This window comes from Ambystoma mexicanum, chromosome 12 (assembly GCF_040938575.1).
Source record: "Ambystoma mexicanum isolate Mex_15411 chromosome 12, UKY_AmexF1_1, whole genome shotgun sequence".
NCBI lineage: Eukaryota > Metazoa > Chordata > Amphibia > Caudata > Ambystomatidae > Ambystoma > Ambystoma mexicanum.
This window is the reverse complement of record NC_090936.1, coordinates 37,692,278-37,705,386: the sequence shown is the minus strand read 5'-3', so window position 1 is coordinate 37,705,386 and position 13,109 is coordinate 37,692,278.

Sequence of the window (13,109 nt, the reverse complement as noted above, 5' to 3'; positions counted from 1 at the left end):
GGTGAAGAGTGGAAACTAATGGTGAATGTTATGCATTGAATAGAATGGAGAATGTTCTAGGAATTGGGAGGAGAAAGTCTCTCATGAAGTGTATGGAACTTTGATTCATTTATTTGCACCTTTTGGGAATTTACTTTGAACTGTTGGAGAATAGCTGCAGGCGGGCAGCTAAAAAGACTTTACACTTTTCACATTATATTAGGTTTAGCGTGTGAGGGTCAGGGTAGGGTTTTGGACACAGGATGGAGGACTTTGTTTACTTTGGACATTCTGACTTTAGACTTAGTTTTGTTGAGGGAGGGGAAACCCCTGCTATAGTCAGAGAAAGATAGGAACTCATCCAACTCCCTTTCTTTTTTTGTATATAAAATAAAGGTCTACAGCAACCAAAATAATACCTGACTTTTACTTGTGACTTCTCACACTACTTAAAGAGACAGATTATGTTTCTCTTGCAGGAGAGTTTGTTTCAGTATCACCATCAGCCCAACACCCAGATCTTACGGTATTCTTCATAGCAGGTATTCCATATGCTGCTAGGCTAGGATGACGGTATAGGGAGATCCTCTCAGGAATGGGAGTCCTTGTCCCCTAAGAGGTAGTCTCTCCCAGTGATGTCTCACTTGCCCATACCCCTAGGGAGGGTATTGTGGAGTCGTCTCACATCCCTAGGATCAAAGGGGAGGCTCCCCATTGGGGAGAAGGGCCAATTACCCTCAATTTGTCACCATGCATAGAGTCTTCCAGAAAGCTCTACATATTGTATTGGTTACCTAATTTATAATTCGGTACAAGGAATATCAATTGTGACCTCTCAGGTGCCAGTATACAGATCAATCGCATATGATCAGGGTCAGTGGAGGATAAACAAACATTGGCCCAATGGAGAATTACATTCTCTCTGTTTATCATTACTGCCTTGAGTAAACCTTGTGTGCGATCATCCTATCTAGTCACCTACATGTTATTATCATATCCAGTCACATTATTTTTATCATCATATCTAGTCACATCATTTTTATGATACTACACTAATAAAAATGGTATCTCCCCTTGTGTTGCATTTCACATCTGCATGCCATTTATGAATGCCCTCTTCCCAACACCTAATTTCTGGCCCCACTGAGATCTGTTTTGTAGGGCTGTGGTCTCTCTTAGATTCGGGGTCTGCAACCTCTGCCTCTCGTGATGTTTTGAACTATGGTGCACGTGACATTAGCACTAGGGCAAAACGTGCCCTAATTGTACATATTCTGTCGATGCATTTTTGCACCAGGGGAAAGCTCTGGGATTAAAGCACACACAGCCCTGAAGCCTGCGGGCATAGGCGCTTTACACGAATTCTAAATACATAAATAAATAAATAATGCACTGAACAATGTGTTTTTAGACTAAGGTTACTTTTCCTTGGTATCCATTCATTGCATCGAATACAAAGCATTGAAATTCAAAATCAGTGAAAAAAAAAGCATTAAATGCATTTTTTTTCAAAGGTAATGGTTTTATTTTAAGTATAATGGATATTAAGGGGTAAAAAAACAGGGGTTGGGGGACCCCCCATTAAATAAATGAAAATAGAAATGCATTCAATGCTTTTTTTCATTGCTTTTTTTTTAGATGCGAAGGCATTCGATGCTTTGGCATTCGATGCAATCACTATAAACCTTTTCCTTAGTGCTAATTGCAGTAAAAAGGTTCTGCAATGCCTCCACAGATTTATACTGTGCAATGTATTCTTATATCAAACTGGAATGTGGGTAATTACATTACAACAAGAGAATGAACAGGTCAGGGTAGCACGAGGCAAAAGTGTGCTTTATTAAAGACAAGACACGAATGTGCTTTTAAAGACATTTGTGAGCAATGAAAAAAGACAGAAAAAGGAACTCAAAGGGGCAATTCATGTGTAGTGAATAAGGCAATCATGTATATTGTTGCTTCAAGTGCGGGGTGATTGTTTTCCTGGAAAGAGGTGACAGATTTCCTAAAAATATGAATCCCTTTTATTTGCCAGCCCCCATAATTACAGACTGCCAACCTGTGAGGCCCGCGAGAGGAGGAGGGTGGCTTTCCTCGGCGCTCACCTTTCGCTGCCAACCGAGCGGAAGAGCGACTGTTTAACACATCACGGACACAATAACAATGCTTCGCCTGTGCGGCATGTCAGGTACACAAAGGTTCCCATGGCAACACTCCGGTGTCTGTACAGAGCTACAAAAGCGTCTCCATTTAGCTTTCGACCAGGTATCAAAGTGATACTGCGCATTGTTCTGTAGTTAACTGGTTATTGAGATGTCGGAGCAGCGCGTGCATGCAACGGGGAGGCCGTTTCTGCACCTTACGGATGTCATTATTGACCATGTCTTAGCCAATTAGAATGCTCAGAATGCAGTCAATAATAACAGTGTTCCAAACATCTTGGCAAGGAACCAGCGGAAGCGTGTCTCTGCGTTCAAGAAACAGCTGTGGAATTTTCCAGCAAGATTTCTTACAGCAAAACTTTCAGGGTTTTTTTTCTCGCTGTGACTTCTATGGACGCACAACATCCAATGTAACACAAAAATGCTGGAAACGTGGACACGTGCTTCCACTTTCACACTGAGGAACGCATTCGTTTCCTTCACTCCTAATCTAATGAGTGCTCCTATTGTTGCAGATCCCATTCTGCCAAGCATAAGGGTGCAGAAGCAAGGGGGCATATTAGTTATTATAGACTTTAATTGGTTAAGAAAATAAGGAAAAACCCTACCTTGTCCTAACTCTAAGAGGGGTTTCCCTGCCTCAACTAAAAGAGCAATGGCTCTCTCAGAATGTCCCTATAAATCAGTAGTCCACCGTCCTGTGTCAAAACCCTAATCCTTTCTCTTAGAGCTAAGACTCAAATAAAGATGACGCAGATCTTCTTGGTCCAGAAGAAGGACTCCTTTCTTCTGCACTGGGGGTAGAAGTTTGTTTCCAATTATTGCTTCTTAGGGGAATGGCTTCATTCCCCGGATCAAAACAGGCAAAGTTCAAACAGTTCTCCTTGGCAGATACCACTGTCTCTCTTAATAGTTCAACACAGCCAGGTGGAATGACGCCCTTCCCCTGGTCTTGGTCACCAGGAGAATGACTCCCTTCTCCTGGTACCTTTTCACTTGACCTCCCAGTTCCAGATCACCAGGTGGAATTACGCCCTTCGCCTGGTCTTGGTTAACAGGAGAATGACGCCCTTCTCCTGGTACCTTTTCACTTGACCTCCCAGTTCCAGATCACCAGGGGAATGACGCCCTTCGCCTGGTCTTGGTCAACAGGAGAATGACGCCCTTCGCCTGGTATCTTTTCACTTGACAGCACAGATCCAGATCACCAGGGGAATGACTCCCTTTCCCTGGCATTGGTTACCAGGAGAATGTCTCCCTTCTCCTGGTATCTTTTCACTTGACAGCACAGATCCAGATCACCAGGGGAATGACTCCCTTTCCCTGGTCTTCATTACCAGAAGGATGGATCACTTCTCCTGGTATCTTTTCACTTGACAGCACAGCTCCAGATCATCATGGGAGTATCCGGTCATTTTAACGAACGTAAAGGTTTCGAATGACAAACTTTTGAATTTTTATTGCCGAAATGCCATTCTTTCGAATGACAATTTAGTTGAAAAAAATTCAAAGTGCCGTTGACATGGGTAAGGGTTAGGGTTGGGGCATGGGTTAGGTTTGGGGAGTGGGAGAGTGGCGTGCGGGCTGGGGGGGGTTGTGAGGGAACCCCCCCAATATACAGAAAAACTTTGAAACGTTACATGGAGCTGTCCAGTGCTGAAATTACAGCACTGGACAGCTCCATGTAACTTTTCAAAGTTGCAAAAAAAAAGCATTGAAATGCTACTTTTAACTTGTGAAAGTGCATTTCAATTGAAACCAGTCCATGACTATTGTCGACGGATTAGTTTAGAAAGAAATGCACTTTGCATGTTAAATATAGCATGTCACAGCTTTTGTTTTCGAAACTTTGGTTTTGAAATTTTAGTTTTTTGAGAATTTGGTTTTGAAATAATCACTATAAACCCATCACGCGGAATGACTCTCTTCCCCTCTTCTTGCTTACCAGGAGGATGGATCACTTCTCCTGGTATCCTTTCACTTGACAGCACAGTTCCAGATCACCAGGGGGAATGACTCGCTTTCCCTGGTCTTGCTTACCAGTAGAATGACAGCAGAGCTCCAGATCACCAGGGGGAATTACAGCCTTCCCCTGGTCTTAGTTACCAGGAGGATGATTCCCTTCTCCTGGTATCTTTTCACTAAACAGCACCGTTCCAGATCAACAGGAGGAATGACTCCCTTTCCTTGGTCTTGGTTGCCAGGAGGATGATTCCCTTCTCCTGGTAGCCTTTCACTTGACAGCACAGTTCCAGATCACCAGGGGGAATTACTGCCTTTCCCTGTTCTTGCTTACCAGTAGAATGACAGCAGAGCTCCAGATCACCAGGCGGAATTACTGCCTTCCCGTGGTCTTGGTTGCCAGGAGGATGATTCCCTTCTCCTGGTAGCCTTTCACTTGACAGCACAGTTCCAGATCACCAGGGGGAATTACTGCCTTTCCCTGATGTTGCTTACCAGTAGAATGACAGCAGAGCTCCAGATCACCAGGCGGAATTACTGCCTTCCCGTGGTCTTGGTTGCCAGGAGGATGATTCCCTTCTCCTGGTAGCCTTTCACTTGACAGCACATTTCCAGATCACCAGGGGGAATTACTGCCTTTCCCTGGTCTTGCTTACCAGTAGAATGACAGCAGAGCTCCAGATCACCAGGCGGAATTACTGCCTTCCCGTGGTCTTGGTTGCCAGGAGGATGATTCCCTTCTCCTGGTATCTTTTCACTTGACAGCAAAGATCCAGATCACCAGGGGGAATGACTCCCTTTCCCTGGTCTTGGTTACCAGGAGGATGACTCCCTTCTTCTGGTATCTTTTCACTTGACAGCACAGATCCAGATCACCAGAGGGAATGACTACCTTTCCCTCGTCTTGGTTACCAAGAGGATGATTCCCTTCTCCTGGTATCTTTTCACTAAACAGCACCGTTCCAGATCACCAGGAGGAATGACTCCCTTTCCCTGGTCTCTCTCTCACTTTAGCTTCACAGATAACCACCAGGGGAATGACTCCCTTCCCCTAATGTACATCTCATGTAGCTTCAAATACACAATTCTCAAATCCCTTCAACAATCTAAAGTCCTTGACTCATTGCAAATGTTTTGATGTTGTGAAACAGGCATTTGAGCCCAGCTGAGGGGAAGGCCGTGCGAACTGTGATGGTATGAAATCTGCGCTTGCTGGAAACTAATAGAGGAACTATAAGGAACTCATGGTGGCAACAGTAAAGACAGACACAAGTGATCACAGTTCAAGATCACAACACACACGTATTGATATGTTCCTGTCATGATCTCTGCTTCCAAAAGGTCAGGGTTTTCCCAACTCCCTTGGAAGCAGATCCATAACCCAGGTTCCGAGTGCCAACCAGTCCCAATTGGGACCTTTTGGACCCAGTCCTGGCGCCAGTGGCACCAGGCTCATAAATATGCCCAGTCCCAGCGCTGGAAGCGCCGGACTCATAATGCTTGGGTGGACTTACCTGCAGCAGACCATGCTGCTTACTTGCCTGCCAGTTGAGCCTCTGATCCTCTTCTGTTTGGAACTACTTTTCCTGTTGGGTGGGGCAGGAGCCACTCCCTAGGTTCAGAACACTGGAACTCTTCTGGAAAGCAGGAACTCTTTTCTTACTTAGGCGTGGCTGTGGAAGGAGACACCTAAGCACTACAGGAGGCTATTTAAACCACACCCGATGGATGAATCTTGCTTTGCGTTATTCTGCATCCTCTGCAGCAGAACGCTCATCGTGTCTTCTGCATCTGATCCTGGGCCTAAGGAAAAAGGCTTAACATCCTGAATCCAGTCTTCAGCAACACCTATAAAGACAAGAAAGAACATTTTAGCATTACGGTCTTCAGTGACAGCTCTTCACTTACCTGGTCCATCGGCTGTCACCAACGCCTCGCGCTGCATTCCGACATCTGAAAGATAAAGGCTTACCTACTCTTCGTGCGCTCCGGAGGTCTTCACTCTGCATTCCGGCATCTGAAAGACAAAAGCTTACCAACTCTTCGCACGCTCCGGAGGCCTTCGGCGCTGCATCCCGCATCTGAAAGACAAAACAAGGTGCGTTTAAAGACATTGGGGAACTTTAATACTCACGTGCCATTACTCCTTTTCACATCTAACCCAGTGGGTATTCCGGCACCCTGCAGCCGCTCCGAACTTGTACCTGCAAAATGAAAAGACAGTTAGAGCGCATCGTGAAGCAGGCAACAAGCGCTTACTTACGTGCTTCCAGGCGCTTCTATTCATCACACGGGCTCCATCTTCAACTCACTTCAGCCCGTCATCCACCATCGCCGGAACCCTGCAAAACAAGAGACATCATTACTAAAGACTTTAAAGACATTAGAATTACTCGAAACTTACCGTTCGTGCAGTAAACGACAGACAGCAGTCCTCTGAAGTCAAGAGGCCTGCTCCCCTTATCCAGTGAAGAAACTGGTTACAGCACCCTGCCCCGAGGCAGATGGAGAGCACGGCGTTCACTTACCTAAGACATCTTACCCTTCGAGTCAAACATACAGTGCACAGAGGTCCAGCCCAAAGAGCCAGCCGTGTGTTACACATCACCTTTGAAGATACGGTATACGCCCAGTCAAGACCGGCGCCTCTACGGGAATCAGGTGAGCGTTACAGAACGCAAAGCCTACCACAAAACTCCCGTCCAGGCGCTATGGAAACCTCGGATACCGACCAACTAGCCCAGTTATTTGGGGAAGAAGTGCATGCAGCCCGTCAGGAAACGAACGCTCTAAGAAGGGAACTGATTATTTCCAAGGAGCGAACAGATGATCTTGCTAGACAATTGCTACAGTCACAAGCCGGACAGACCCCGTTACCCGCATCTGGGGGAAATCTTCCTTCTACATCCTCTATGAATCCAGTGCAGATCAACCTACCTGGGAATGTACCTCTGGCTCCGCCCGAACGATTTTCTGGTGACCCAAAGAGGTTTGTAGTATTTATCAATCAGTGCCGGTTGCATTTCTTATGCCGGCCAGCAGCCTTTCCAACTGATCAAGCTAAAGTAGCTTTCGTGCTTTCGTACCTTAGTGGCAATGCGGCAGACTGGTCGATCCCTCTAGTAAATCAAGATGATCCGGTCCTCCATGATTTTCAAGCTTTTCAGCTCAGTATGGAAAAACTGTTCGCAAGACATTCACAGGGGCAGGCCTTGGACAATGAGCTTCTTTCGTTGCGACAAGGTAATCAAGACCTTTTGGCTTATATTGCGTCTTTCAACAGACTGATAGTGGAAACTCAATGGCCTGAGGACAAAAGGATTACGCTGTTTTATAGAGGTCTACGTGGAGAGCTCAAAGATGTGTAATCCCCCACAAGATTGTTCGGACTATATAGACTTAGTCGTTCAAATAGATCACAGACTGCAGAACAGGAAGGCCGATCGTTCCAAGTTTGATGCTCGAGTATTTTCCAAACCGCCAACTCCTTCCAAAGGAGTAGACTCCGGGGAACCCATGCAAATAGGGGGTCTGAAAGGTCCTCTAACACAAAAGGAGCGGGAAAGGAGAAAACAGTTGCAATTATGCCTCTATTGCGGAAACTCAGGGCACTTTCTTCGAGACTGTCCGGTGAAACCTGCTAAGAAGGCAGTAGGAGCTGCAGTTACCAAAGTTACAAGCTCTGAGCAGGGAAACGACCTCGCCCGACAAGAATAGAGGTCCTCTTGCCGAGCGTGAAAACCAGTTCCGTGACCTCGCATTTCGTGATACCTATGGTCCTCATTAGCCCTGATAATCCGGATCGATTACATGCAATTGAAGCTTACGTCGACAGCGGTGCCATCGGCAATTATGTGGATCATGAAATGGTTTTGAGGATGAATCTAACTCTTTGTCCCAAGGCTGTAAAGGACGTCATTACTACGGTGGATGGTACGGAGATAGCCTCCGGGCCAGTAACGCATGCCACTCAAGAAGTGACGCTAGTAAGTCAAGATGGACACCATGAGAAGATCGTGTTCGATGTGATCAAGGCCCCTCAGTTTCAGATTATTCTAGGAATACCTTGGTTAGAGAAACACAATCCTCTGATCGATTGGCGAGCAAGAACGGTCCAGTTTCCAGAATGTGTCTCTACTTGTCACCCTCCACCTGGTGTTGCACTGGCAGCAATTTCTTCAGAGACTCCCCAGTTACCTCCCGAATACCTAGAATACCAAGATGTTTTCCGGAAGGGTCAGGCTAACTCTCTACCTCCTCATAGGTCTTATGACTGCCAGATAGACCTGATACCTGGATCTACTCCTCCTTGTAGTAGAATTTATGCCCTCACCGAGCCTGAGAACCTTCACCTTCGACAATACCTGGATCAATACCTGGCAAATGGGTTTATTCGTCCTTCCAAGTCCCCTGCTTCTTCAGCTTTGTTCTTCGTTCCAAAAAAGGAAGGAGACCTTAGAACTTGTATAGATTATCGCTCCCTGAACCAGATCACCGTTAAGAATAGATATCCGTTACCTTTGATCCCTGAACTCCTGGACCAAGTCAGAAAAGCATGCATATATACAAAGCTGGATCTTAGAGGAGCTTACCACTTGGTACCAGTAAAAGAGGGCGATGAATGGAAGACGGCCTTCCGCACCAAGTATGGGCTATTTGAATATCAGGTCATGCCCTTCGGACTTTGCAATGCCCCGGCCGCCTTTCAATATTTTATGAACGATGTCCTCAGAGAGCTCATAGATGTGTGTGTTGTTGTTTACATTGACGACATCCTCGTTTATTCTTCATCGGAATCTGAACATCGGAAACACGTGAAAATGGTCCTCGAAAGATTGCGTCAACACAAACTTTTCGCTAAATTGGAAAAATGTGTTTTCAACGTGACTGAAGTTGAATTCTTGGGATTCATATTATCACCTGGCGGAGTGCGTATGGATTCAAAGAAGGTCGATGCAGTTCTCAAATGGCCATCACCATCCTCCGTAAAAGGTGTGCAAAGCATGTTAGGCTTCGCTACCTTTTACCGCAGGTTTATCCCCGAATTCTCTCGAATAGTCCAGCCCATCACTGCCTTGTTAAAGAAAAACAAACGTTTTGAATGGTCTACCGAGGCGGAACAAGCTTTCCAGGATTTGAAGACTAAATTTATCTCTGCACCAATCTTAAAACACCCTCGCCCCGAACTCCCCTACATCGTGGAAACTGATGCTTCAAGCCTTGCCATGGGGGCAGTTCTATCACAAAAGGACCCGGTAACCAATCAGTTGCATCCCGTGGCATTTTGGTCCCGCAAATTCTCGCCTCCTGAAATCAATTACACGATTACTGACAAGGAACTTCTGGCTATCAAGTCTGCCTTTAAGGCTTGGCGGCATTATCTGCTGGGGGCCCGACACACCGTTACTGTGATTACGGATCACCGAAACCTGCAATATTTGAAAACCGCAAAAGCCCAATCCTCTAGACAACTCCGTTGGGCATTATTCTTTGCCGAGTTTGACTTCATAATTACCTATCGACCTGGTACAAAAAACGGTAAAGCTGATGCCCTTTCTCGGATGGGAGTGGAAGAACACTTGATCAACCCTAAACCTGTACCAATCATTCCCGAACAAAGAATTCTGGGTGTAATCGCCACACAATCCATAGAGGAAGTTAAGGATAAAGCCAGGCAACTTGTAACTCCAGCAGACATACAGAATTGGCATCTGCAGGGAAAGGACTTTGCAGTAAAGGACAACTTATTGTATTTCCAAGAACGATTATACCTACCCAGCACAGATTTACAGAAAGAAGTAATCTCTTGTTATCACGATTCTTTAATGGAAGGACATCCCGGTATAGCCAAGACCTCAGAAAAGATCAAGCGCTACTTCTGGTGGCCGTCTTGGAAAAAAGATATTAGAGACTTTATAATGACCTGTGGAGTATGCGCCCAAAACAAGAGTCAAAAGGAAAGACCAGCAGGCCTCTTACGCCCTATTGACATCCCACCTCGCCCTTGGCATACGCTTTCTAAGGACTTCATCACCGATCTACCTCCATGCTCCGGATACAATACGATTCTAGTAATCGTGGACTTATTCTCCAAGATGGCGCATTTCATTCCGCTCAAAGGCTTGCCAACAGCAACAACTCTGGCCCGAGAATTTCTCGAAAACATCATCCGACTGCACGGTTTTCCTTCGGTTCTAATTTCGGATCGAGGTAGTCAATTTATTTCTCATTTTTGGCGAAGTTGCTGTCGGTCGGCTCAAATTGATGTGAGACTATCGACCAGTCACCACCCTCAGACCGACGGACAAACCGAGAGGACCAATCAAACTCTGGAACAGTATTTACGCTGCATGCTGCAACAAACTGAAAAAACTTGGAAAGACATCCTTTGGATAGCCGAATATGCCTACAATAACTCTGTCCATTCGGAAACTGGGAAAACCCCGTTTTTTCTTTTGTACGGCAGTCACCCTCGAACCTCGGAGTTGGATCCCCTCCAAGATCTTGAAACACCAGCAGTAGACTACCTGCATTCTACAATCACCCAAGCCTTTAAGGAAGCTGTTTCTCACCTTCAAAGGGCTAAAGAACAATACAAGAAAGGAGCAGATCAACATCGGAAGTAAGCCCCTCAATATCGAGTAGGGGATCAAGTCTGGTTATCCACCAAATATCTACCTCTAAAAGGGCCACGCACATTCAACCCAAGATACCTTGGTCCCTATTCCATCACTACCATAGTAAACCCAGTAGCGGTCAAGTTGGACTTGCCCCCGCACATGAAGATACATCCGGTCTTCCACGTCTCTCTATTAAAACCTGTGCAACCTCAAACCCGACTAACTAAATCTCCAAAACCTATCCTAGTTGATGGGGAACTCGAGTTTGAAGTCAAAAGCATTCTGGACTCCAAGATCTCCAAATCTAAACTATTTTACCTAATTGACTGGAAAGGCTACGGCCCCCAAGAGAGATCCTGGGAACCTGCTGAATATGTGCACGCTCCTCGCCTAATCAAAAGATTTCACCGAGCATTTCCTGACAAGCCAAAACCCCCGGAGAAGCCCGGTTTGGGAGGGGCCTTGAGGGGGGGTACTGTCATGATCTCTGCTTCCAAAAAGTCAGGGTTTTCCCAACTCCCTTGGAAGCAGATCCATAACCCAGGTTCCGAGTGCCAACCAGTCCCAATTGGGACCTTTTGGACCCAGTCCTGGCGCCAGTGGCACCAGGCTCATAAATATGCCCAGTCCCAGCGCTGGAAGCGCCGGGCTCATAATGCTTGGGTGGACTTACCTGCAGCAGACCATGCTGCTTACTTGCCTGCCAGTTGAGCCTCTGATCCTCTTCTGTTTGGAACTACTTTTCCTGTTGGGTGGGGCAGGAGCCACTCCCTAGGTTCAGAACACTGGAACTCTTCTGGAAAGCAGGAACTCTTTTCTTACTTAGGCGTGGCTGTGGAAGGAGACACCTAAGCACTACAGGAGGCTATTTAAACCACACCCGATGGATGAATCTTGCTTTGCGTTATTCTGCATCCTCTGCAGCAGAACGCTCATCGTGTCTTCTGCATCTGATCCTGGGCCTAAGGAAAAAGGCTTACCATCCTGAATCCAGTCTTCAGCAACACCTATAAAGACAAGAAAGAACAGGTTAGCATTACGGTCTTCAGTGACAGCTCTTCACTTACCTGGTCCATCGGCTGTCACCAACGCCTCGCGCTGCATTCCGACATCTGAAAGACAAAGGCTTACCTACTCTTCGTGCGCTCCGGAGGTCTTCACTCTGCATTCCGGCATCTGAAAGACAAAAGCTTACCAACTCTTCGCACGCTCCGGAGGCCTTCGGCGCTGCATCCCGCATCTGAAAGACAAAACAAGGTGCGTTTAAAGACATTGGGGAACTTTAATACTCACGTGCCATTACTCCTTTCCACATCTAACCCAGTGGGTATTCCGGCACCCTGCAGCCGCTCCGAACTTGTACCTGCAAAATAAAAAGACAGTTAGAGCGCATCGTGAAGCAGGCAACAAGCGCTTACTTACGTGCTTCCAGGCGCTTCTATTCATCACACGGGCTCCATCTTCAACTCACTTCAGCCCATCATCCACCATCGCCGGAACCCTGCAAAACAAGAGACATCATTACTAAAGACTTTAAAGACATTAGAATTACTCGAAACTTACCGTTCGTGCAGTAAACGACGGACAGCAGTCCTCTGAAGTCAAGAGGCCTGCTCCCCTTATCCAGTGAAGAAACTGGTTACAGCACCCTGCCCTGAGGCAGATGGAGAGCACGGCGTTCACTTACCTAAGACATCTTACCCTTCGAGTCAAACATACAGTGCACAGAGGTCCAGCCCAAAGAGCCAGCCGTGTGTTACACATCACCTTTGAAGATACGGTATACGCCCAGTCAAGACCGGCGCCTCTACGGGAATCAGGTGAGCGTTACAGTTCCTGACTGCAGGTTCAATGACAGTGAATCTGGCGAATTGTAGAATTGGCAGTATCGCAGTAACAGACCATGCACCAGTGTTTTTAGATTTGAAATTGGGAATTTACTACTCACAGATCCTTCTGTTGGAAGATGGATACCTCTATTTTGCAGGATGAGGGTTTGGTGGAAAAAAAATTAGATTAGAAGCAGATCATTTTGTGACATTGAACAGAACTGATGGAATGAGTGTTAAGACTATTTGGGAGGCCTTCAAATGTACTATGAGAGGTCTTTTACTAGGCTTATCTAGTAGTAAGAGGAAATATGCAGAGAATGATAGAATGGATTTGGAGGAACGCATCAAAATATTTACAAGTGACTTGTTACGCGACCCCAGTGATTCTGATAAGAGATTGAAACTTAAAAAACTAAAGAGAGAGTTGGATGACATTTTGACGGCGAAGGCTGAGAAAAACCTGTACAGATTAAAGTGTGAGTATTTTGAACCAGGGGAGAAGTGCGATCGCTGGCTTGCCCATAGACTTCGGCAACAACAAACGGAAGGGGCTA